At 43.9% G+C, this 27,317-nt stretch overlaps 1 long non-coding RNA gene across 1 annotated transcript; it reads left to right on the top strand.

Moving 5' to 3' along the window:
* Positions 1 to 320: 320 nt before the first annotated feature.
* On the top strand, positions 321 to 20,117 carry LOC146401832 (uncharacterized). The gene is made up of 3 exons (XR_014811078.1): positions 321 to 414; positions 14,232 to 19,051; positions 19,715 to 20,117. It is a non-coding gene; the product is annotated as an uncharacterized LOC146401832 (long non-coding RNA).
* Positions 20,118 to 27,317: the final 7,200 nt, after the last annotated feature.

Consider the following 27,317-nt stretch of genomic DNA (forward strand, 5'->3'; position numbering starts at 1 on the left):
CCGCATGCCCAGGACCACCTGACGCGGACCTGGCTCCGCCCCAGCCCTGCGGACCCGAAGAGGCGGGGCTTCCCGGAGCCCAGGCCCGCCCCTGCGCCAACCCGCCTTCCCATTGGCCGCCGCCAACCCGTCCGCAGGTTCCTCCCGCCGCGGTTGAGGCTGTCCCGCCAGTCGCCCCGCTCGCCCCGCTCCACCCACTGCGCCTACGTCGCCCGCCCCCCGCCCCCGCCCCCTGTGCGGGCTCTCTCATTCTCAAACCCCAGGTTGACCCATTTCTCGCTCCCATTGGCCCGCCTCAGCTCCAACCATTGGTCCAAGGTACCTGTCCGTTTCCGGAGAGAGTTCGACACCGCCCGTCAGGAAGAGACTGCGGCTTCATTGGGCGCCTGAGGAAGGATGGGTGGACCCTAAAAGGTAAGCTGAACCCTCATTCATCCCTAAGAGGCTGTAGGAGACCGCTCCCTTTGTCTGACGCGGAGGGCTAGCACCTGTGTTCTAAATCCTAAAGTGAGCTACTGAGAGTTAGCAGAGGGGAATTGAGCTAGGTTGCGCCCTGGGAGAGCTCTTTCTTCTCCAGCTCCCCTTTACAATTGGATTCTTCCTTCTCTTGGGTCTGTGCATCCTATCAGGTGGATTAACTTCCACCCCTGTCTATTAAGGCCTTCAGACCCACTGCTGTGTTCTTTAAAAGAACTCTTAAAACTCTATAGTTCTCGCCTTTATGAAACTGCATAAAACTCCCCCTTTCCAGGGTTCCTGTTAGAAGAAATTCCAATACCGTCAATTTTTTAGAATTCAGACCAAAGACCACTTTCCTGGGGCTCAAACAGTCTGGGTAAGCTGTCGGTGAAGTGGACTTTGTCTCTCTGAAGAGATTAAATTTTTCTGCAAATCTTGGATTTCTTTCATCTGGGGGAATTTCACCTTGGATCATGGTGACCTCTATGGAAATCAAATTAAAAACCAAAGCTGAATATACATACAAAACAATACTGCAGTTTATGAGCAAAGCTGCCCTTTTCCTACATCCTTTTGTTAGCTTCCACTTCTCAAACATTAAGAAAGAGGTGATGTCTAGTATTTCTTCTGTGCTTTAATCTGTTTATAGCATTATAGATTTCCCATGAAAAGATTCTCCGACAAAGACAAGTCTGTGCGGAAAGATTTAGCCTGATCCCTACCAAAGTGTGTTGCCTTTTTACCCTTCCATGGTAGGAATAGATGCAATTTATTTGGCAAGAGTTAGTGCCTCACTGAGTATTTTTTAATTTTATTTTGGGGTTAATTTTTAGACAAACTGAAGACAGTGGGGCAATTTGGAAAGATAACCAGGGCTGGCATCTCCTGCTCATCAGCTGCAGGTACCTAAGAGTTTGCTTATCCCCAGGGGTGGACTGGAAGATCACCTATGATTTTGTAGGCCCAACATTCTGTGGTTTGCATACAAATATGGCTACACTGTATACCTAGGTATCCCATCCGTTCCATGTCTTGAAGAAGGGAGGATGGATTGTGGTATTGAAGAGCATCTGGAGTAGGTCTTGAGAAAGGACTTCTGAGTAAATGCCCTGAAACAGTGTTCAGATTCTTACTATATATAGGATCAGTGAACTGGAAAAAATATGAATGTCTTCGAATAAAATCTCTGAATTTTGTTCAACATAAAACTGTTCCACTCCCAAATAGAAGAGAGCTAGTAGGGAGGGGGTAGAGGTATCTCGCATTTTTAAAAAGACCATAAGAGGAGTTCCCCTTGTGGCTCAGTAGGTTAAGAACCCAACTGGTATCCATGAGGATGCAGGGTCAACCCCTGGCCTCGCTCAGTGAATTAAGGATCCAGCATTGCTGTGAGCTGTGGTGTAGGTTGCAGATGTGGTTCCGATCCTCTGTGGCTGTGGCTGTGGCACAGGCCAGCAGCTGCAGCTCCAATTCAACCCCTAGCCTGGGAACTTCCATATGTCTCAGGTGTGGCCCTAAAAAAAATAAATAAATAAACAAATAAATATAAAAATACCATAAGAAAAAATATTTTCTTGATAAAAATTTAATTTGGAGGAAAAAGGAATTTTACAAAATGGTGTAGATACACAGAGAAAAACATGCAAAAGAAAAAAACTAAAAAAAAAAGAAAGAAAATAATTGTAAGTGGTGGCTCTCTTTCAAATGGTAGGATTAAGAGTAACTGGGAAATTTGTATTTTATTTTGCTTATGGATGATTTTGTTTGTTTTACTGCACAGTTTTGTTTTACTCCATTGGTCTCCATTCCTTCCCCACCCAGAAGAGGGAAAAAATTTCTTGATCCTTCTCAGTAGGAAAAGACTAACACCCCACGTAACTAAATCTTTAATACCATAGCATGTGTTCAGGGCCTCATGAAGAGTCATTCATCAAATATTTCAAGAAGTCATTCAGTAAATATTTGTTGAATGGATAAGTGCTAGGAATTCAAATGAGGGGAAATCCTTCAGGCTAAAGCTGTCTAGCAGGAGTTGTCTGGCTGGGTTTCATGGAAGAGGCAGAACCAAAGCCCATCCTGGAGAGGAGAGGCACCTGCTTTCAGGAATGGAGATTGAGCATGGACACAGCCACAGAGTTGGGGAAGCCTGAGTGAGCCCATAGATGGAGTAAAAGGATGAGAAAGAACTCTGAAAAGATAGGATGAGACCAGATTGTTGAGGGCCTTGTAATTACTTGATTCAGACGAGTAAGTACTTAATTGGCTATTTGTAATTATTTAATGTCTAGCTTGTTCACCATGAGGGCAGCAACCATCTGTCCGGTTCTCCACAGTTTTCCCAGCACCTAGAGAGTGCCTGGCACATAATTGGTTCCCAGTACATGTTTGTGACTGAATGGCTGACTTGCATACCAGGTTGAGAAAAAAGCCTGGGCTTGGTTTAGTAGATATAAGGTTTGCCCTGAAATCTTTTAAGCAGGGCTGGGAGGTGATCAGATGTTACCATCTCTGAGGAGGAGAACAGATGAGGGAGGAATGGATGACGAGGCACTTAACTTGGACATCAAAGGATGTATGTGGCTTGATTAGTGGAGAATAGGAAGTATGGAAATGGAACTTAATGCAACAGATGGAAATAATGGAAATACTATCCTGAGAAGGGGTAAGAAAGCAAAAAGGGAGTGGTTAAAAAAATAAAATTTACTAAATAAAAAAAGAGCAGATTGCAGAAAACTTTGAAAGTCAAGTGGAATTACTGAGATTCCACCATTATTAAGCAGGGGGTGACAAATGTCACCCCTAATAGAACCATTTTCTGTACCACACTGGAAGGTATAACATGAGACAGGGAGAAAATAATAGCAACCAATGATGCATCATGGCAGTGGACTTAGGTCAGAAGATCATGATGATTTCTCCTGGCTCTGTCCTTTGAGCTCCTTTTGACTTTGGGCAGCGTACCTGTTTGAACCTCAGTGTCCTTATTTTTAAAGAGTTGTAAAAATAGAACCTGATTTTTAAAAAAATTTTTTGGCCATGCCCAAGGTATGCAGAAGTGGTTCCCAGGCCAGGTATCAACCCATGCCACAGCAGCATCCCAAGTCACAACAGTGACAACGCTAGATCCTTAACCCCCGGAGCCACTGGGGAATTCCAGACCTGATTTTTATAGAGGATTATAGGATTAAATGAAAAAGTCATACAAAAACTCTTAGCATGCCACTTAGTACCCACTAGATATTCAATGTATTTATTTCCTTTTTTCCTGTGCCCATCACCCTCAGAAGCACTCGAGGGACTGATTAATTAATTGCACCCTAGGAAACTGCACAGGGTTTTTTAGTGGTTTTTGTTTTTTGTTTTTTGATTTTTTTTTTTAGGGCCACACCCACAGCATATGGAGGTTCCCAGGCTAGGGGTCGAATCAGAGCTATAGCTGCCGTCCTATGCCACAGCCACAGCAGTGCCAGATCCAAGCCTCATCTGTGACCTACACCACAGCTCACGGCAATGCCAGATCCTTAACCAACTGAGCAAGGCCAGGGATCAAACCTGCAACCTGATGGTTCCTAATCGGATTCGTTTCCACTGTGCCATGACAGGAACTCCTGCAGAAGCTTCTTGATTGGGAGTTGAACCAGAGTTTTTCCCTTAAAACAGAAAAAGGAAGGGGAAAAAAAAATAAAGGGGAGAAAGAAGGAGGGAGGGAGGGAGCAAAAACCAAACAGATGTCACAGACTGATGATTAAAGTTTGGGGCCCTGGATTTTGTCTGAATGGGAATCCGTACTCATTGTTTGCCATTATGCACGTTAACCCCCAGTGCCTCAGATCCCACATCTGGAAATTGGGGGTAATACCTCTCTCACTAGGCTACTGGAATGGTTAAATGACAAGATGTATATTATGTGCTTAGCACAGAGTCTGTCAAGTAGTAGTAGTAGTAGTAGTAGTTGCTGTTGTTATTTGAGCCTAATACATAATCCCTCTCCTCAAGTCTTCTGGGAAGTATTTTAAATGAGTACTTTGGTGCTAAAATCCCTCAGGAAGATGGTAAGCTTTTCCAAGGGTCAGTCCACCCCTCTCACCTCTCATGTTACCCCTGTTCAGGAGAGGAGCCCTAGTTTCTGATTCATAAACTCCATTTGCAGTAACATGACGTTTGGTAAATGTTTGGGAACTGTGTGAGGTGGGGCAGATTGAGCAGAAGTTAGGGCCAAATCATTGTCACAGTCACTGTCATTGTCACTGTGGACAAGGCACTTCATTCTTTTGAACTTCCATTTCCTTCATTGCAAAATGAGGTTGTTGTGAGATTAGATAAAGTCGGAAATACTCCTTGCAGTATCTAATACATAATCCATGCTCCATAAATTGTAAATGTTCTTATCGCAATCAATAGTATTTTGATTCCTGTCTTCTGAGAGTTAATGGGGCTTGAAACATCAAAAATGATAAGAAATCTTCCCTCCCTTCTTCTCCCTCCTTTCCCCTATGAAAACCTCAGTTTAGAAAATAACTGTATTATGGCAGCTTTTTAGAATGTCTTATCTCTGGAGACCAAATTGCATCATTTTAGCAATGATCAGAGCCTTTTAATCAAGAAATAAAGGTCAAACAGAATTTCGCTTCTTTGTGGAGCTAGCCCCTTGAGATGGCTGTCTTTGAAATTACACCTCTTTTGACCATGCTGGGTCTGCAAGGACTTCATTTAAGTCTTTTAGTCAGAGACCCCAAATAGGTCCAATCAAAAGAGAATTAAAGGGAAAATTATCCATGCAATTGGGATTTTCGAAGAGCATGCAATGAATGGGAAAATGATCACATAAAGTAAAAAGAAAAAAGATAGAAAACTATCTGTTGTAATTGTAAAATACTCTAAAAATAAATTTGATAAATCAAGAGAAAAAGAACTGTATATGAAATATACTTCTAATTTTATGGAATGTATATTTGCATTAACATTGTTGAAAGAAATATTTCAAAATGTGAACAATTATCTCTAGTCTAGATAATGGAATTAGGCGTGATTTTTTTCTTTGTCCTGTACTATTAAGTATTTTCTACCATTAACATGTACTGATTTTCGGGAGTTCCCATTGTGGCACAATGGAATTGAATCTGACTAGAATCCATGAGGATCTCTGGCCTCACTCAGTTGGTCGTGGATCCAGCATTGCCGTGAGCTGTGATGTAGGTAACAGACACAGCTTGGATCCTGAGTTGCTGTAGCTGTGGTGTAGGCTGGCAGCTGTAGCTCCATTCAGCCCCTAGCCTGGACACCTCCATATGCTAGGGTGTGGCCCTAAAAAGACAAAAAAATCCCCCAAAACTCTTTATGCAATATGGTCACAAACGTGTGTGTGCACCTTAAATGTAGTATCAAAATATTGTTAGTTATTTCTGAATTGAGTGGTGTTGTAGCAATAACTTGTGTTGCCTTCATTTTACTTTTAGTTTCCATATATGGCTAAAATAATCATGTAATACTTTTGTAATTAGAATAAAGAACACAAAAATCTTTTTTTTGTAATAATGGACTATATTTCAAGCTAAAAGCATTATTGTTAGTTGGAGAGATGGCAGAAGAGGGAAAAAAATAGAACCCAAGGATGGCAATAACAGTAATATTAATACCAGCAATAATAACGGCTGCTATGGATGAAGGGCACACGGTATGCCATCACTGTTCACAATCTTTTTTATCTCTCAGAGTTGTTGTGGCTCCTCCAAGCAAGCAAAAATATTCCTGGAATATAAACAGTCCATTGCTTGCCTATCTTTTCCACCTCCTGAAAGGAACATTCTTGGTTCTGTGCAGATACATATGGCTAGATACTTCTAGAACTTATTTAGCATGGCCGTGGCCTCACTCATCTAACGCTGGTGGTGACTTCTTTTCAAATCTGTCTTTTAATCATGTTGGTAACAAAGATTTAGCTGAAAGTTCAGCTCGCTGTTTTGCTTTTGAGATCAATGCCTTCTTCTCAGAAAAAAAAAATCGATTGAAAGATTTTTGTCATTTGTCATTTAAACAAACCAGTAAGATCTGATGAATGAACAAGTCTCACAGCGGTCCGTGAAAAATAGATTTAGGAGAGCAGGAGCTGTTTAGTGGCACAGCAACGTCCTCTTAGAGACAGTGATGGACAACCTCGCCACCGTGCGGTATTGAGGAGTATGGCGGCCATTTTTCTCTTTTTTTAAATGTCATTTTTTCTAGTTTTTACACTTTAAGTGCTGAAAGTAACCTTCATGATCACTGGGTGGAGCCTCTTTAGTTGTTGTGGAAACCAAAACCTAGACAAGTGATGTTACTGGGGCTTGAACCCTCATCTTCAGACCTTAAAATCTTCAGGTCCACGCAGGGACTACCTGCATGTCAGCTGCAGGGAACTTTAGCGCCATCTAGTGCAAAACCGCAATTTTACATCCAAGGAAACACCCCTAGAGAAGATAAATGACTTGCTAGAGGGTCCACAGCTAATTTTGTGTTCCCTGTTTTTTTATTCCATTCATTCATTTACTCACCAAATATTTACACATGTGTCTACTGAGTGGCAGGCATTGTTCAAGGTACTGGAGATAGTGAACAATAGTGAACAAAATGGGTAAAAGTCCCTTCATAAATCTCATCTTCCAATAGGAGAGACAGACAAATAAGATAAGCAAGTAAAATACATAGTATAATATTATAGAGGGATCAATGTTAAGAAAGGGGAAAAAAGGCAGGGAAGGGAGAGAGAGGGAGATGAAATGTTAGAAGAGGTTCCGTTTCAGAGTGGCCAGAGAGGGCCTCCTTAACAAGGTGGCTTTTGAAATAAAGATCTGAAGAAATTCAGGAAGCCAGCCATACAGATACAGGGAAGAGCATTCAGGTAACAGTGCAAAGGCCCTGAGGCAGGATCGTGCCTGTGTACTGGAGAAAAGAGCAAGGAGGCCAACCTAGTGGGTGTTGAGGTCAGAGGTAGATGGGCCCCTGGGCTGAGAACAGCTGGGACTTGTCAGGCTGAAGAAATTGGGCCTCGCTTCTCTTTGACATTCCAAGGAGCAAGTTTATGGCAGGAGCTGAACTCTCTTGGACTAAAAGATAAAATGACCACATCAATCACTCATAAGGTCAAGGAGACCTCCCCAACCACATGTGTGCAGAAAGACTGCTCCAGGTCCAAAAGGGAAAGGGAGCCATCCCATTATAAATGTTAATCTTCCTTGTAAACCTTTGCGCTAGAATCCGTCTTGGCTAAAAGATGCGCACACAATGGGGAGGGCTCTTTTCTGATCAGATATGAGAAATAAAACAAGATGATTGGGAGTTCCCGTCATGGCTCAGTGGTTAACGAATCCGACTAGGAACGTTGAGGTTGAGGGTTCGATCCCTGGCCTTGCTCAGTGGGTTAAGGATCTGGCGTTGCTGTGAGCTGTGGCGTAGGCCAGTGGCTACAGCCCCGATTAGACCCCTCGCCTGGGAACCTCCATATGCCGCAGGAGTGGCTCAAGAAAAAGGCAAAAAGATAAATAAATAAATAAATAAATAAATAAATAAATAAACAAACCAAAAAAAAAAAAAAAACCCCAAAAAACAAGATGATTGGCCAAAGGAAAACAAAGACCTGGGAGAACTGCCCCCATAAGGGATTTAAATCTCCTCTCTAGCTCTCTCCTCATTCAGAAGGAATTCCACACCTGCACTCCCCCTTTGGGTGTGTATTACTGCCTTGCTTCTGTCTTAAATCAATAAACTACCTCTCAGTGTGCTGTCCCACATGTTGTGCTGTGCCTCTAAGAACAAACTTTGTACCTGTTTCTATAGTTTTTGCCTCCTTGAATCGTTCTTGCTTTCAACGGGGACAAGAATCAGGGCAACTCTACTTTTAGCCTCTAGCCTCTAGCTGGTCTAGTGGCTGCGACTCCTGGTTTTTACCCAGGCTGCCCAGCTTTAACTTTTGAGCAGAGAATACCATCTCACTTCAAGCATCACTCAGTGCTGTCCCTCTGAAATCAGTAGGAGAGTTCCAGGACAGTAAGAGGTATGAGAGGCACTGGGGGCCAGATCCTGTGGGACTTGCTAGGCAAAGGGGACTTTGGCCTTTACTTTTGCGAACAAAGAAGAACAAAACACATTATTCATCATCCAGTTCTGCAAAGGTTAGGTCACAACCCATGGCAGTCACCCACTCTCAGTGCCCCCGAGGGGAATTTAGGATGAAAAACAAGCTGAAGCACTCTAGGCTTTGGACAAATGTCTCAGGAAAGATTTCATTGATCCCAGATGCTTGCATCTTCCAGACATAGAAAAGCAGTAAAGTCACTACCTTGAGATAACTATTCTTTGTGACCAACTGACGCCTCCCCTACTTTGGAGCAGTTCCTCTGTGCTGAGTGGCCATCTCCTGGACTATCATCCTCAGTAAGTCCCTGAATAAAACACAGACTCACAACTCTTATGTTGTGTATTTTCCTTTAAGTTGACACTTTGAAGGAGATGGGAGCCATTGAAGAGTTTGCAGCAGAGGAGTTGTATGGCCTGACTTATTTCACAGGAAGACTCAGGCTGTTCGATCCACCATCGGCTGCGGAAACAAGGGCTAGGACGTGAAATGAGGAGGCTCTTCAATAATCTTGGATAACAGATAACAACAGGTTAGGCCGGGGGTGGTGACAAGGGATTCAGAAAGGTGGTCAGACCTGTGAAATATATTTTGAGGGTAGAGCAGCTAGCTTCGCTGGTGGCTTGGAAGGCGTAGGAAAGAAAGAGAGGAGTTAAGGACGACACCAAGGGTTTGGGCCTGAGCGACTGAAAGCGTAGCATTGCTATCAATGGAGAATGGAGAGCATGTCTGCAGCTCACTGTTAGACATGCTCAGTGCGAGGTCACCGCCCCCACACCCAAGTACAGATGTCAGGTGGGCAGCTGATTATGTGGGTCTGGAATTCAGCCAGCTACTGGTGGGTAGTCCAGTCCAGAGAACAGAGACTTCGTAAAGGGACAGTGGACAGGTACCATAACGAGGAGAAAACATTCAGGCTCAAATGGTAAAAATACTTCCTATTTCAGCATGGAGCTTTCTAGATTTCTCCCCAAAGAGACCTCTTTTTATTTTAATTGCATGAACGTTTCTTTAAATTCTATAGTACTTTACAATTTTCAAAAGTGTCGCACACATGATTTCATATATCCCGTAATAACCCTTTTTTTCCTACCCCTGCATTGCCGCCCCCCCCCCCCCCGCCTCTCCCCAGTAACCACTGGTTTGTTCTCTACAGTGGTGTCCACTTCCTTTTCATTCTATTCACTAGTTGGTTGAATTTTTTAGATTCTACATATAAGTGATACCCATACAGTATGCGTCTTCCTCTCTTGACTCATCCAAAGAAAGTTTTTTAAACGGTTCAACTTCGCAGAGGTGAAGCCCATTCAGCTTTTACTCACAGACATGGCATGAGAGTCCCAACTCTGGTTAGATCTTTAGGATGACATTTGCATGTTCTCTGGATTACAGGATGGAGCCCCGAGTGGGGACAATGGGAGCCCCAGAGGGCAACCTATCAGGCCAGTGGGATATCAGGGAAATATATTATATATATTATATATATTATATTAAAGGTGGATTGATCCCAATCTGAGGACATCCCTTCTTTGCTTTCTCGGATTGTGTTGATGCCCAGGTCAGGTGCACTTGCTTGCAGCAGTGTGATCTGTCTCTTTATTATTTTGTTACTTGCCCTTAACCCACTCCACTCCGTACCACTCCACCCTCTCATAGGTTTATACATGATGGAATTTTAAAAAAATTATTGGAGTATAGTTAACCTAACAATGTTGTGTTAGTTTCAGGTGTGAAGCAAAGTGAATCCATTATACAAAGACATTATCCATACATGATGGAATTGTCATTCTTTCATTTACATCTTGTCATCTCTTGGGGACAATGGCCAGGGATGGCAGAGTGACTGAGAACTTCTTGAGTACCAGGCAGTAGATTTGGGGTTAAGGCACATGCCCTTATTTAGTGTACAAGGACGATACCACTAACCCACCAACTATGCCCCCCAACTGTAATAACAGCTGACATTTAAACAGTGTTTTACGGTTCCAAAAACACTTTTGCATATATACACAGGTACACTGATTAGGAGCGTAGACTCTGGAACCAGAATGTGTGTATTTGAATTCCATTTCTGCTATGACTTGCTGTGTGTTCTAGGATAATTTACTTAACCTTTCTGTTAAGCCTTAGTTTCTTCAACTGCAAAATAGGGCTTTAAAAAAAAATCGTACCCGAATTTCCTGTCGTGGAAACTAATCCGACTAGGAACCATGAGGTTGTGGGCCTCGCTCAGTGGGTTAAGGATCCGGCGTTGTGGTGAGCTATGGTGTAGGTTGAAGACTTGGCTCAAATTTGGCGTTGCTGTGGCTGTGGTGTAGGCCAGCAACTACAGCTCCGATTAGACCCCTAGCCTGGGAACCTCCATATGCCGCGGGTGCAACCCTAGAAAACAAAAAGACAAAAAAAAAATCATACCTACCTCCAAAGTGCTCTTTTATAGCTTTATTAAAGTATAATTGATATATGAAGAACTACATATATTTAATGCATACAAATTGATAAGTTTGGACATATATGAACACTCTCTCAATCTAAAGTGGTTTTAAGGATTAAGTGTGGTGACACATGGGCATCTTTAAGAACAGTTCCTGCAGGAGTTCCTGTTGTGGCATAGCAGAAACAAATCCGACTAGTAACTATAAGGACGCAGGTTTGATCCCTGGCCTTTCTCAGAGGGTTGAGGATCTGGCGTTGCTGTGAGCTGTTGTTGTAGATGTGGCTTGGGTTCCATGTTGCTGTGGTTGATTCAGTCCCTAGCCTGGGAAGCTCCATTTGCCACGGGTGCAGCCCTAAAACAAACAAACAAACAAACAAACAAACAAAAAACAGTGCCTGCAACCTAGTGAGCCCTCAGTAAAGGCAGAAGTGATTTTGGGGTCCTCAAAATAAATCCTATTAAGGCAGGTATTCCTTTTTTTTTTTCTTTTCTTTTCTTTTTAGGGCCACACCTGCAGCATATGGAAGTTCCCAGTCTAGGGGTCTTACCAGAGCCACACCACAGACATAGCAATGCAGGATCCGAGCCTACACCCACAGCTTATGGCAAAGCCAGATCCTTAACCCACTGAACGAGGCCAGGGATCAAATCCGAATCCTCATGGATCCTAGTGGGATTTGTTAACCGCTGAGCCATGAAGGGAACTCCCATGGCAGGTATTCCTTTTAACCAATTTTGCTAATAAGGGAACTGAGGCTCAAGGAAAGCTACCTAAGGGAATTCCCTGGTGGCTTATCAGGTTAAGGATCTGGCATTGTCACTGCAGCAGCTTGGGTCACTGCTGTGGTGTGGATTCGATCCCTGGCCCTGGAACTTCAGCATGCCATGGGTGCAGCCAAAAAATAAAAAATCAAATCAAATCAGCGTAATTAATAAGTAAAAGAAGTCCCTAGACCTGGCCACAAGTAACAGCCTTCGATCCCCAAGCTTTTCCCATTTTCCTCCAAAAGGGTTGCTTTTTTTGTTTCTCACCAGGTCTCCTGCTGTCTACTGGTTGTCTTTGTGAAAGGACACACTGGGATTGGAGGAGAACAGCAAAAATAACCTTTCTCGGGCACATCCCTGGGTCAGGCCTGTGCCCAGCTCTTCTCATGCCTTTCCCATTTTATCTTCACCAAAAACCTATGCGCCGGGTACTTCTAGTAACCCCTTTGCATATAAACTGGGGCTGGGACATTAAGCTATAGGAGTGGTCTAAGTCAGAGCAAAGTTCTAGGTCCACCCCACTATAGAGGTCCCCTTTGGGGATTCGATATGGGTTGGAGGAGGTAGCTTGTTTCCCACCCCTTTATGATAACCTGACCCCAGGCCAAGCTGTGACTGCCAGGCAGTGACACCTGGGGCAGCACCACCCACCCTTCAAGCTCAGTGGCTGTGCTGACAGTCAGCCCTCCCATTCTGGGGCCAGGCCCACCCCTCCAGCCCACTTCAGACTCAGTGCAGCCTCCAGCTCAGAGAATCCTTAGTCCAGAGATCCCCTCCAGGCACAGAGGATAGACTGAGGATGTCTGTTTGTGCACAAGGAGAGCACAGAGGAAGGCTGAGGTTTGGACTCAATCCCATGCCCATCACCGTCCCTGCCTGGGGACCTGCAGCCTTCTTTCACCCTCCTGCATCAGGGCTGGCCGTCTGTGTTCATTCTTTGCCTCTCAACATTTGGATTCCCATGCTCCCCTTCTAGGCCTCCAGCGTGTCATAAGTAGAATTTCATGTTCAATGGGACAGCTTCCCTGTGAGGCTGGGTATGAGAGAAGAGAAAACCTCTGGGAGCTTGGTCTGAGCTTAGGTTTATTTTCTGTTTTTTGTTTTTGTTTTTCTTTTTAGGGCCTCGTCTGTGGTACATCTGTAGCATACAGAAGTTCCTGGGCCAAGGGTCACGTTGGAGCTGCAGCTGCCAGCCTACACCACAGCCACAGCAACGCAGGATTTGAGCCTCATCTGTGACCTGTGTTGCAGCTTGTGGCAGCATCGCATCCTTAACCCACTGAGCGAGGCCAGGGGTCAAACCCCTATCCTCGCAGATGCTATGCTGGGTTCTTAATCTGCTGAACCACAGCAAGAACTCCTGAGCTTGAGTTTTTTGTTTTGTTTTGTTTTGTTGGTTTTTAAAATGAAGGAGTTGGATTAATTGTCTACTCTTTGGGATTCTTTGAGTCTTTTTTTTTTTTTTTTTGCTTTTTAGGGCTGTATCCACAGCATATGGAGGTTCTCAGGCTAGGGGTCTAATGGGAGCTACAGCTGCTGGCCTGCACCACAGCCACAGCAACAACAGATCCGAGCCTTGTCTGTGACCTGCCCCAAGCTCACAGCAATGCCAGATCCTTAACCCACTGAGTAAGGCCAGGGATCGAACCCGAAACCTCATGGTTCCTAGTTGGATTCTTTTTGCTGCACCACGACAGGAACTCCTGAGCTTGGGTTTTGATGTGAGCAAGCTGATGTTCATCTCCCTCAATCCATTCTTCCTTCTCTCCTTTCTCCCTCCCTTCCTCTTCCCTCCTCCCCTTCTTCCTTCTTGCCCTCCCCCTTTTTTCCTTCTTTCCCTCCTTCCTCTCTTCCTTCCTTCCTGGCTTCCTTCCTTCCCTCTCCCCTCCTCTCTCCCTCCCTCCTTCCTTCCTGCCATCCTCTTTTTAAAGAGAAGGGAAGAACCACAACATAGCTTGAGCAGGCACCAGGGATCTGCCTAATTCCACCTGAGGCATCTCGCTTCCTAATAACCTGGGCAAGCTGAGTTCAGAAAGGGCCCTTTGCATACTTTGCGTGTCTTTGGTGTGGGGGTGTGGATTTGCTGGGTGTAACTCTTCTGCCCCTGAGTTGTAATATATGTCCTAGTTCCTATTAATAACCCACAGGCAGCACACTTGTCTCCTGTCACTCCAGCCACCTCAACAGCGACCCCCGCTCCACCCTGCCCTCCTCCCCATGGCTCCATGTGCACAGGCTGAGCCATCTGTGTACCTCGTGAGCCACAGCTGGGTCTGCAGATGCCATCTGCTCCACACTCCCCTCCCTCACTTGCCCCATCCTCTGTTTCCATGTTACTCTCTTCTGGGGCCATGACACCAGGTCACTAATAGGGGTGGGCAAGAGGGGAAAGGAAAGAAGAAAATAAAATAATAGCAATTTATTCTGATAAACTCTCAAACCCTTAACATTATACACCAGGGTTCCTTCCAGTCACTGGCCGGGAAAACAGTGGTCCTGGTTCTCAGATCTCCCCAGGCCCGTGGTATGGATAAGAAGCCTTTCCACTGGGTGGGCTTTCTACTGATGCTGAATCCAGTAACAGCCGAAGAAATTCATCCTTTTGCTGTTGAAACCTTCAGCCCTCCCACTCTGTTTGCTCCTCCCTGTCTCAACTGCTCTCCTTTTTTATAATCGGCTGCCAAGAAAGGACTCAAACTTTGAAGAGTGAATAAATCATACTTCCAGTATTACCTGAAATGAGGATTTGAAACTTAAAGGGGACCCAAGAAGAGAAGCGTCTCACTAGAAAACAAGAGCTCCAGGGAAGCCAGTTCTGGGTTCTGTGTCCCCAGTTACCAACTGGAGCATCTCTCACCCACATTGACCTCATCAATAAAATGAAGACACCAACCCATGCCTGCCTTGGAGCAGCTGGGGGCACCAGATTGCCTTCAAGATCTTGTCCAGCTCTGAAGAAATGGAGTTGAACAGAGGAATGCATGCCACCAGCAAGCTGGGGAAAAGGACGCTCAAGGGCCTGTGATTTCAAAGAGGCTTCTGTTTGGGCCCTAAGAAATCAGATGGTCAAGTGTGGCCTGTACAGCATAATAGTACGACTCTGGGAGTTCCCGCCATGGTTCAGTGATAACAAACCCAACTAGTATCCATGAGGACTCAGGTTCAATTCCTAGCCCCACTCAGTGGGTTAAGGATCCAGCATTGCTGGGAGCTGCAGTGTGGGTCGCAGACTCGGCTCAGATCTGGCATTGTTGTGGCTGTGGTATAGGCTGGCAGCTGTAGCTCTGATTCGACCCCTAGCCCGGGAACTTTCCATATGCCATGGGTGTGCCCTAAAAACAAAACAAAACCACAACAACAACAACAAAACAAATATTATGACTCTAACAATCTCTGACAGTAGAGATATCACCCTCAAGCCCTTTTGTGATTCCATCTCTTCAAAATCATCTTGCCATATAACTCCACCACTTCACTCCTGAGAACATAACTTCCTCTGCCTACTGAGTTCCCACCTAGCCTTTAAGACCTAGCCCCAGAGATCTGAGCTCTAGCAAATTTTCCTGACTCTCCTAGACACACAGGCTTCCTCTCTGGGTTGCACAGAACTGACCCACACCCGGAACCCTCACCACTTTGCACTGCCACCTGCTCCCCTCCCTTGACCATCAGATCTTTGAGAAAAGAGATAATGGTGCTTATATAATGATCTGCCATATATAAAGGGCCTTCTCTTACATTTTCTCATTAACGCACACATAGGCCTGGGAGGATGGATGCAGCGGTGACTTGCCCAGGTCACTTGGTAAATCACCCAGTTTGGGGACCAACAACCCCAGCTTGTAGGTGTCCCTGTCAGCTTTCTGTTGTGAGGAAGAAAGCTTCCCAAAAGGGCAGCATCCCCCACAGTTTCTTTCTCCTTCTTCTCCCATCAAATTCAAATGTCAGGCAGATAAGAAGCTGAAAGTTCTAATAACCTGCCTTCTTTACTTGTTTGTCTAGCTCCTCTGGTTAAGACCCTGTTCGAAGAGCTGAAACTGTTCTCCTGGAGGCCACCAGGCTTCAGGCGTCTGACACCAGAGCCTGAGACCTCTGCTGTAAAGCCTGGTCTTTCTGAGTTGTTGCAGACCCCCTCTCTCAGATGACAACCTAGTGTAAGCCACAATTAAATTGAGGGCCCTTGAGGGCTTCTCTGTTATTGCTAAGAATCATTCACTGGATATACTGAGGAATGAGACCTCTTGTGTTTCTCATCACAATTCATCAGGGTCTCTTCCCTCTAGCTGTGTAGCCTGCAGCAAGTCATTCAATACCCTGGACCTCAGCCTTCTCCTCTGTGAAAACAGAAACTCAGCTTCATCAGTATCACTTAGATGCCATCACGTACAGAGCCCAGAGCTAGGTAGTGGGGCCATAGATGCCAAGCTCAGCAGAACATGGTCTCTGCCCCAAATAAATGTGAAGTCAAATGGGAGCCACAGGAATTAAGAACAGATCCCACAGCAGAGAGAGTAAAGTAGACATGGAAGAAAGACTGTCAAACCTCATTTGCCTGCCTCACATGGTTGGGCCAAGAATCAGATGAGGTCATAGACCTCAAGCATTCTTAAAGCACTGCAACTGTAAGCCATTGCATTATTGGCTTCTAGAAGAGACACCAATTGTGTCATCTGCTCAAATCTCTCTTCTTTCCCAAGAACTGATCCTATACCCAAATCCGCATCATAGTGGTGACCCTCCTACAGTGCCATTTGGGCTGTTTTGGTTGATTGAACAGACCCCTGGCCCAAGCTGGGCGCATAATGTCCCTGCTCTGGGTTTGGAATGGGAATGAAGGTAATTCCATCTCAGTTACCCTGGGCAAATCCTGGAGGCACAGACAGCTATTTTCTGACAAGGTGGCCTGGAAAATTCAAGAATGCCGGACTGCCACGTGTGCATGGGAAAATGGAACAGATTCAGAGAGGAAGCAGGAGAAGAGGCAGAGGCTTGCTGGCATTCAGGCCTTCGCTCAGGTCTGTCCCTGCCTGCCAGAGATGACATCCCAGCAAGGACCATCATTTGCTGATGATCGCAGTGATGGCCTTCAATCCCTTGAAACGAAAAGATTTGTCATTAAGCATTTGCTAAACAAATTCAGCTCAGGCTAATGTGGAACAGAAGTCCTTCCTGAGCCCATGTAAGAGCTGTACCGTTCATTCATTCACTCTTTCAGTTGGTCAGTCAGTGAATATTATTGAATGCCAACTATTTACAAGGTTCATAAGAAGTAGGAGAAAAGTTGGCTGTACCCTTTATGTTATAAACCAGCCACTGAGTGTCAGCCTTTGGGCCAGCTGGCTCCCAGAGCTCCTGAAATTCCCCACTTGTGCCCTGGGAGCACTTTGGTGGTGCCTGATGCCACTGACACTTGCAGTTACCCCTAAGGGGCTCTGGAGCTTTAGACACAAGGCCATCTCTCTGCTCATCACCTCTCCCCTTCTGGTAGCAGCCACTAGACCCCCACTTTTACCCCCCAACCACCACATACTTTCAGGAGCTGCTCTACGCCATCCCATGCTCTTCTGGTGAGACTGTCCATCACAGGACCCCTCCTCTGATCAAGGGGTGGACACAGGACCTAAGTGGGCAATCAGAATCTCTTCCTGAAGAATCTGAATGTTGAGCTGAGGCAAATACAAGGGGTCATTTCCCAGCTGCACCCCATAAAACAGATCCCCAGTCTGCTCCCTGGATTCAATTGTTCCTTTAAAGCTGTAGCCATTCCAGTATCCATCACTCAAAAAAATTAAATATCTTCTGAACTAAGTTGGCCAATCAGTTACTCGTAAAGTAAGAGTCCTGACACATCCTTTTTGGATAAAACACATGGATAAGCGAAGAAAAGAGAAGGAAAATAAAAGAAAGAGGAAAGTTGCATCAGGCCCCCTACCCAAGCCTATGGCTCACACCTCAATCCTATTTTTAAGAACCTTTAATGAATCTATATTTACCATGAGGTTTTTTATTTATGGAAATCTACACAAGTCATTTGGCTGAAGGCTGGAGCTTATTTCAGGAAAGTAAGTCTGTCATCTCTCGAAAGCCCCTATTAGCTCCTCACCTATAGCTCATTTCCAAGGCAAAAAGAACTGGGACCCAGATTCTAAAGCAGGATGCAAAGAGCATTTAAAGAAACAGGAGTGTGATTTTTGTATAATCCTTCCAATCAACACAGATCCCTCATGAAAATGCATTTCTTTTCTAAAAAATTTATTTTATTGCAGTACAGTTGATTTGCAATGTTATGCTAATTTCTGCAGTACAGCAAAGTGATTCAATTATGTATATACTTTTCCTAATGATTTATTACAAGGTATTGAATATAGTTCCCTATGCTATAGTGTAGTAGTAGATAAACTCCTTGTATATCCATTCTATATATAATAGTTTGCATCTGCTAATTGCAAATTCCCAGTCCATCCCTTCCCCACATCCACACCCTTGGGAACCACAGGTCCCTTATCTAGGTCTGTGAATCTGTGTCTGTTTCCTAGTTAAGTTCATTTGTGTCATATTTTCAATTCCATATATAAAGTATCATATAGTAATTGTCTTTCTCTTTCTGACTTCACTTAGAATGATAATCTCTAGTTCAAGCAGTGTTGTTCCAAAGGGCACTATCTCATTTCACTCTCTTTTATGTCTGTACTAGTCCACTGTGTGTATATATGCATACACATATATATATATATATATGATCACCTCTTCATTCATCTGTTGATGGACATTTAGGTTGTTTCCATATCTTGGCTATTGTGAATAATGCTGCTGTAAACATCGATGTGTATGTATCCCTTTGAATCATTGTTTTGTCCAGGTATATGCCCAGGAGGGGTATTGCTGGATCATGTGGCAACTCTGTTTTTAATTTTTTGAGGAGCCTACATATTGTTTTCCACAGTGGCTGCCCCAATTTACATTCCCACCAACAGTGTAGGAGGGTTCCCTTTTCTCCATACACTCTCCAGCATTTGTAATTTGTAGGCTTTTTAGTGATGGCCATTCTACCAGGGTGAGATGGTACCTCGTTGTAGTTTTGTTTTTTTGTTTTTTTAAAAAATGTGTGACCACACCCATGGCATGTGGAAATTCCAGGTCTAGGGATCAAACCAGAGCCATTGAAAAGACAATGCTGTGTGGTTATGCCTTAGACCACAAGGCAAGTCCTCATTGTAGTTTTGATGTGCAGTGAAAGTGCATTTCTTATCTCACAGATCAAGACTCACAGAATCCCAGGAGTTCTCATGGTGGCTCAGCGGAAACAAATCCGACTAGGAACCGTGAGGTTGCAGGTTTGATCCCTGGCCTCGCTCAGTAGGTTAAGGATCCAGTGTTGCTGCGAGCTGTGGCATAGGTCACAGATGTGGCTCAGATCTGGCATTACTGTGGCTGTGATGTAGGCTGGCGGCTACAGCTCTAATTAGACCCCTAGCCTGGGAACATCTATATGCCGCGAATGCGGCCCTAAAAAGCCAAAAAAAAAAAAAAAAAGACTCACAGAATCCTAAATAATAGACAATTAATCCAACTCCTTAATTTTACAAATGAGAAAACTAAGGTGCAAAGAAAATTGCTGGCACAATTGATAGCACGGAGCTAACCAACAGCAGATCCAGGACCAGAACTCATGTCCTTTCACCACTAGGTAGAAGTTCTTTCACTAGTTCATCCCTCCTCTCACACTACAACTCACTTTCTTTATTTTATTTTTTATTTTTTATTTTTTTGTCTTTTGTCCTTTTAGGGCCACACCTGTGGCATATGGAGGTTCCCAGGCTAGGGGTCCAATCAGAGCTACAGCTGCCGACCTATGCCAGAACCACAGCAATGCCAGATTTGAGCCTGCAAACTATACCACAGCTCATGGCAATGCTGGGTCCTTAACCCACTAATGAGGCCAGGGATCAACCCCACAACCTCATGGTTCCTAGTCGGATTCGTTTCCGATGCGCCACGGCGGGAACTCCTCACTTTCTTTAAATATAGGAATTTCCTTTATCTCTTTCTGTATAAATATTCCATTGGGCAATAAATGTTTGACAAAGAACCTAGATACAGAAACCTTAAAGTATGTGCTTCCACTGCTATTCAAGATCTATACATTATGCAAATTGTCACTAAGGATATAGAATCCAAATCCTTACTGGATTTGGAACACAATTTGATGCACATCCAACTATCAACTAAATATAATGTAAACAAAGTTACCTGGTATTCAGTTGTTGTTATTATTATTTTTATTATTATCATTATTATTATTTTTACTCCCTGAAGTGAATGGAATTAAAACCAATCAAAGAAAAATGAAAAGGAATTTGATTTGGGCAAGAAGTATTTAAGGGGACTCTCTGAGGTGGTGAGTTCTCCAGCAGAAGAGTTCAATCAGAGGTCATTTGGCAGGGATGTCAGAGAGCAGTGGTTCTCCAGCTCTTTCAAAAGCACCAGAATCATCCTGAGAGCTTGTTAAAACAGAGATTGCTTGGCCCTACTTTCAAGTCTCCTTGGATTCAGGAAGTCTGGCATGGGACTTGAAGTTGTGCATTTCTAACCAGTGACCAGGCCATGCTGATGCTACTGGCCCAGGACCACACTTTAAATACCACTGCGGTAGAGGGAATTCAAAAGTGATAGGGGAGTTCCCTTTGTGGCTCAGCCAAAACGAATCCGACTAGGATCCATGAGGATGTGGGTTCGATTTCTTGCCTTGCTCAATGGGTTAAGGATCTGGCATTGCCGTGAGCTGTGGTGTAGGTCGCAGACACGGCTCAGATCCAGCATTGCTGTGGCTGGGACATAGGCCAGCTGCTGTAGCTCCAATTCAACCCCTAGGCTAGGAATTTCCATATGCCCCAGGTGCAGCCCTTTAAAAAAAAAAAAAAAAAAAAAAGTGATTGGGATAAGCCACTTCACTCCAGCTAAGGTATACAAAACAAGGTCACATTTCACTGTCTCATCAGACAGCTTTAGTTCAGTGTTACCACTTGAAACTGGGCTTCTATCCTGCCTGGGGCTGCCTTTGGTGACAGTCCTAAATCCTGCACCTGCCTCTCTGTCCTCATCTTGAAGGTGGGACAAAGAGAGACTCCTTGAGGCTGACATACATCTAAAGTCACTGGTAGTGTAGGTAGGGTACCTGAGCTTAGAGCTCACATCTCACAGTGTCAGAGCTCACATCTGAAGTGACATCCATCTGAAATCAGCACCATGGGAACCGGAATGCACTACTGATGGCTGTGACAAGGCACCAGTCCTCACACAGTCCAAGGGCCTCACAAAGGGAGACCCAGAGAATCTGTCATACTGCCCATGGGACTGCAGTTAAACAAAAGGACATTTTACAGCCCTATTCCATCCTTGCCTACACCTCTGAAAGCACACAGCCAACATTTATGGACCTTTAACTCTGCATCAAGTATTGTTTCAAGAGAGTTACCTGTAATTCCCATTTAATCCTTGTAACAATGCTATAGGGGAGTAATTGGTAGAACTGGGGATCGTTCCCAGATACTTCAGCTCTACACCCCATACTCTTTTTTTTCACTATTGCCATATCTTTATTCAAATTATATTGGCAGTCATAGCCTATGCAATAAGGCAAGAAAAAGAGGGGTAGCATGATTGGAAAGAAAAAACCAAAAAACCTTCATTACTCACAGATGGCATGATGATGAGCCTAAAAAAATAAAAAATAAATTATCTATGGAGAACAACTGTTAGCATTAATAAGCAGATTTGTCAAGGTCATTGGACATAAGGTTGATCATATAAAAATCAATTATATTTCTATGTAGTATCCACAAACAAAAAGAATGTGAAAAATCACAAAACGTATCACTTAAACCTTCATATGATACACCCCACGCTCTTAATCAGAGATAAAATCATTGTCCGTGTAAGGAATAGAGGAGGAGGTTGTCCCTCCTCACACAGTCACAGTGGGCCAGAGTTTTAGCCCCTGGCTGTTACAGTGGTCTTACCTCACCTCTCAAGGCCTGAGCTCCTGAGGTTTGGTCTATGTGTTTCGGTTATTAATTTCAAAGCCCACTCAAAAGTTGACTAGCTCAGGAAGGGTTTCCAGCCTTAGACACATTCTGCCCACAACAGCCTTTCTAATCTGACAGTCTCAGTCCTGGCGTTGAGCCCAAATGGCCATTCCAAACTCCCCTGCCGTCGATTAATTCACCCTTTGGGGAGCCGTGGTGTCCCTGCCTCGCTGCTGATCTCAGGCATCAGAAGTGCCAAATAATATTAAACCCCAAAGAAATATAGTCTGAATGTTAGACCACTTTCGTTTACAGGAGTTTTTGGCCCCTGATGCATATTTCTCCAGCCTCTCCTGAACATTCAACCACATACAAGGCGTCAGGCCAAGCCCTAGCCACAAAGCTTGCCATACTTGCTTCCTTCCTCCAGGACAGTGGGCCGTAACAGGCTTTATCTCTGCATGACTAAAGAGCCAACGCAGATGATTCTTGCAAAACAGGATATGCACCAAGGTCCTTTGTCGTACTCTCCCTAAATGGAGGGTAGGGGGTGTAGTGGGGGAGCTTCTCAGGTGCCTCTTTTAAAGCGCAGCTTCTCTCTACAGCAAAATAAACGTTTATCTTCCTTGGACCCTTCTACCCAAGCATTAGCTGTTTAAAAATGTCATCACTTGACATATATGGAGCACCTATTACATGTGGGGCACTGTTTAAGATGTCAAAGATAGAAATAAGATTAAAGTGTTCCTAAAGGAAAAGGATAAAACTGCACAAGGCTGCAACATCCTTGGGTCTCCTGCCTCAAAGATGACAGGAAGGGCATGCAGAGGGGAGGAAGAAGGGAGCAGAGTAGACAAGAGGGAAGAGGCAGTAATCAGTATTCTGAGGACTGTCTGCTAGTAAAGCCAGAATAGGCTGACATTAAGTCTATTTAAGGACAGCCTCAACAAAAAAAATCTTATTAGCCCAAACTCTCAAAATAGACTCACTTTCTAAATATGTAGCTAAATTTTTCACTCCCACACAACGACATATAGAAACATATCATAAGAATAACTTTTTTCAACACACCCCCTGAAATACATTATGATGTATATTCTCATTTGAATAGCAAAATAATTGAGGTGCAGATGGCACATGACTTGCCCACTGTTACAACACAAGGCAGTGAAAATGCCAGCTGGTTCTTAGGAGCTCCCTGGGAACTGCCTTAGATTTTACAAACAGTCCTTAGGGAAGCATTGCACTTAACCTATTACTGTACAAGCCACCCCCAAACTGAGCCACTTACAACAGTAACCATTTATTTGCTCATGATTCTGCATTGGGACTGGGCTTTCCTGGGCAGTTCTGCCAGTCTCGCCTGGGGTCTTTCATGAGTTTGCAATAATCTGGTAGGTTGGAGTGAAGGAAAATGATCTAAGATGGCTTCACTTACAGGACCAGGGCCTTGATGCTAGCTGCTCCTCTCCATCAGATGTCGTTCAGTATCTAGTGCAAGTGTACATGGCTGCAGAACATGCTAAGAGAACCATGGTGGGATTACAAAATCTCTTAAGTTCTAGGTTCTGAAACTTGCACAATGTCAGTTTTTACAACATCCCCTTGGTCAGCAGCAAGTCCCAAGGGCAGCCCAAATTCAAGGAGAGGGGAAATAGACTCCACCTTCTGGTGGCAGGAGCTGCAAAGTATTGTGGCTGTGCTTTTCACAATGAGACAGAGCTAGCTGTGGCTTATTTTCACCAGTCCACACACACTGGCTATTACTGTCACCACCCTCACCAGCCCCCACTATGCATGGGGATGGGGGCATGAAACATGTTCTACATTGGAGCTTGTGAACTTGGGGACTTAGCTTTAACCCCTGGATGATACCTAAACTCCTGGGATAGTACCACATATTCATGTTGAAATTATACATGAAGTTGCAGAAGACCAGCAATCATTAAGTAGACACATTAGCAGTGATTGTTGCCTATGCATCCAAGCACAGGTATACAGAGCAGACATGCATTCATGAGAATCACATCACTGCATGACTTCATGGGTAATACCCTCGCATCCCCAGACATGGCACATCGTTTGATACAGAGAAAATAATTTTCTTCAGATTTCAAAATATGTTTGAGAAGAAAGTACTTTGCTAGACCTGATTATTGTTTTTCTTTACAGACAGGCCTCTCAATAATTGGTAGAACACAAGAAAGTCATGGCTCAGGCAAGGAGATGAAGGAATAAGGAAAGAGCTAGAAGATAAACTCCGCCAGCTTCGCAGTTTTGTTGAAGTTTGGCCTTAAGCCCTCCCTAACAGTTTCTCACCACTGACACCTAATTCCAGCCCTCAGATCCTTTGAGAACCCAAATTTCATCACACTTTCTGTGGGAGTTTCTTGTTTTAGGAAGGTATCATATGTCACTCGTGCCTAAAGAAGCTTGCCATGTTTATAAGCAAAGACAGAGGTACCCACAAGACACCCACAGAGAAACCCACCTAGATCTGGCCCCGAGTCCTGTCCAGGGGCAGAGGTGAGAACAACAGAGTATCTAACACACATTCCACTGAAGCAAAGACCTCGGAAAGGGGGAATGAAGGGAAAGGACTGAGGGATGGTAGCAGGGAGAACACGCCCTAACACTTGATGCCATGACCAAGGACACTGTGTTCAGCCAAGGATAACTCCACGCCAGAGAGAGACAAGTGGGAGGAAGTCCAGGAAGGCGCAGACGAAATGATGAAGGATCAGAGAAGCTGATTTATGAGGCCGACTTAATAGAGCTGGCTGAAGCAAGTTCATTTAACAAAATGTGACTGAAGCTAATTTTCCACCAGAGTCTGAAAGAAAATGGAAATGCTCTTTAAAAAGATTAGGAAAATAGCAACTATAAGAGTCAGCTTGTCTAGCAAACTCATTAAGCAACATGAAAATAATTTCTGCATTAAGCAGACCAGTTCTTGATCTAAACTTGTCCTCTCTGTGTCCTGACAAGTTGGTCCCTGGCATTCTCTTATTCTCTTCCATTTTTCCCTCCTTCCTTCCTTCTTTCTTTTTGTCTGGTGGATGTCATAATTATACATCCCCTCCCCCAGCTCTGGGAGTTCTTACTTCTTCACCTTTTAGGGGAATCTTCCTTCTTGGCTTCCATTTGTAGGTCTGCCCATCATAGCCATATCTGGATTCTTTCGGCTCCACCTGGTTGACCTAGGCTGGGTTTATATACCAGTTCATACCCTTATATACTGACTCCTTTCAAATTGGGACTTTCTTCAAGCCAGGAGCTCAGGAAAAGATAATAAACGACCCTTAATTCTACCATCCTAACTAATACAATCACCTAGACCATTTTTCAAATGCTCCAGCACTTTCTTCTAGTCATTTTTCTCCTGCATTGGAACCACTCTGGTAAAATTACATCATCTCTGTGTGTAGTGTTATATTAGAGATATTAGTTCCTACAATTAAATATCTTTAGTGGTGTAGTTACCATTAACAATTCTAACAATGTGGAGTTCCTTGGCGGCTCAGCGGGTTAAGGATCTGGCTTTATCACTGCTATGGCTCGGGTAACTTCTGTGGCATGGGTTTGATCCCTGGCTCAGAAATGACCTGTTCAGAGAGTCCTGTTCAGAGACCATAGAAGCTCCTTCCCCTTCTAACATACCTTTCCCTCTGCATCCCTTCTATCTGGTTATACCTGAATTATAAACTTTTATAAGAGGTTGGCAGTCTAGTAAGTAAAATATTTCTCTAAGTTCCATGAGCCATTCTTGCAAATTCATCGAACTCGTGGAGGGAGTAGTGGAGACCAATTTTTAGCCAGTTGGTCAAAATCACAGATGACAACTTGGACTTGCAATCCATATCTGAAGTGGGGGGAAGTTTTGTGGGACTGAGCCTTTAACCTGTGGAATATGGTGGTATCTCTGGGTAGAGAGGGTCAGAATTGTAGGACACCCAGCTGGTGGCAGATAACTGTTCAGTGGTGTGTTAAAAAATATGCACACACAGGACTGGGTACCAGAATTGTTACCAAACTCAGGTTCAGTGGCTTGCTGCACAAAAGCCCATAATTGAGGGGCAAGTGTCGGTAGAAAGGAAAGATGCTTTATTCAGAAAAGCCAGCAATCTAGGGAGAAGGCATGCTCTTGTTCAGGGACCAACTCTGAAGACTCTGCTCAGCCATAACAATTTTTAAAGGAAAAAAGGGGGAAATAATCTTAGTTAATCACTAAGGTAGGAGGTCAGATTCTTTGTCATTTTTCCATTGCATGCAGACCTGCTTATTTCTCCTAATCTTCCTTTGGACACTGTCTTGGCCATGTGGTTCACCCCACCTGCAGGGTCCACCTGCAGATTTACAAAGGGGAAGCTAGATATACAGAGTCATTCATTCTTTAATGACTTAATTCTTCATTCCTACTCCTTTTAGTCTAGGAAAGGAATCAACAGTTTAGGCAAGGCATTGTGTACATTCAGTAAAGGAAAAATCAGGAGTTAGGTTAAATGTTACCTAGTGATATTTTTTTTTATGATTAAGTTTTAAGGGGAACAAAAATAGACAAACAGGAAAGGGGCAAAAAATCTGCTTACAGAATTGTAGAAACAAAATACTGATACCTTCAACAACATGGATGAAATTCAAATGCTTTGCTAAGTGAAAGAAGGGTCCAAAGGCTACATACGATATGATTCTATTGATATGACATTTTTGCAAATAAGGACAGAAACCCAGTCAGCAATTGCCCAGAGCTGGGTGGAGAAAATGGCTGACAACAAAGAGATGCAGAGGAATTTGGGGGGTGATGGAACTTGACTGTGATGATGGTTCCACATGACTATACACTTTGGTCAAAATTCACCAAACCACATAGTATCTAGGATAAATTTTACTGTAAATAAAACTTAAATCTTCATAAAAATAATGGAGCAAAAGCATCAGCATTGGCAACCTTATACTATCATTTGTCCTCTTGGCAATAAATGCTAGTTAACATCAAGGAAGAATAAAGATTGTAAGGACTTGTAAGGGGAAAATGCCTTGATTAATGTCTCAAAATAGAAAAATGGTCACCACAGGCATCCTGAGTTGTCCATCTTGATTGTCCTCTTCTGCTTCAGCTCCTACTTCTTCACCTGTGTTGACCTCAGGACCACCTGAAGTAGCCTTGCCTCTGCCACCACCCACCATGAGAATGCCAAAGTTGGTGCCATGGTGCTATCCTTGGGTCTTCCCAAACCTTTTAGGAGGATATCAGAATGGATGAGAATTTCACATAGAAGCTGAAAGAAGGGCCTCCTTCTGACTCTGTGCCATCCTTTATTCCCAGGGTTCTAAAGCCTATACCTGCTCATTTATTAGGCACAAAATGCACAGTACCAATGGCCCACAATACTTTTAGGGGTCCATGAAATAGTTTTAAGTTCTTTTAAAATTGGGAGGAAAAATTTAACTTTAGGGTCCAAGAAAATCTTTTAATATTTGATATGAATATATCCACATTTATATCAATATAGTCATAAAA

The sequence above is a fragment of the Sus scrofa genome, chromosome 7, assembly GCF_054392235.1.
Source record: "Sus scrofa isolate SSC_HxYL_T2T_F1_AM1 chromosome 7, Sscrofa_HxYL_maternal_Yorkshire_Landrace_v2.0, whole genome shotgun sequence".
NCBI classification, from domain to species: domain Eukaryota; kingdom Metazoa; phylum Chordata; class Mammalia; order Artiodactyla; family Suidae; genus Sus; species Sus scrofa.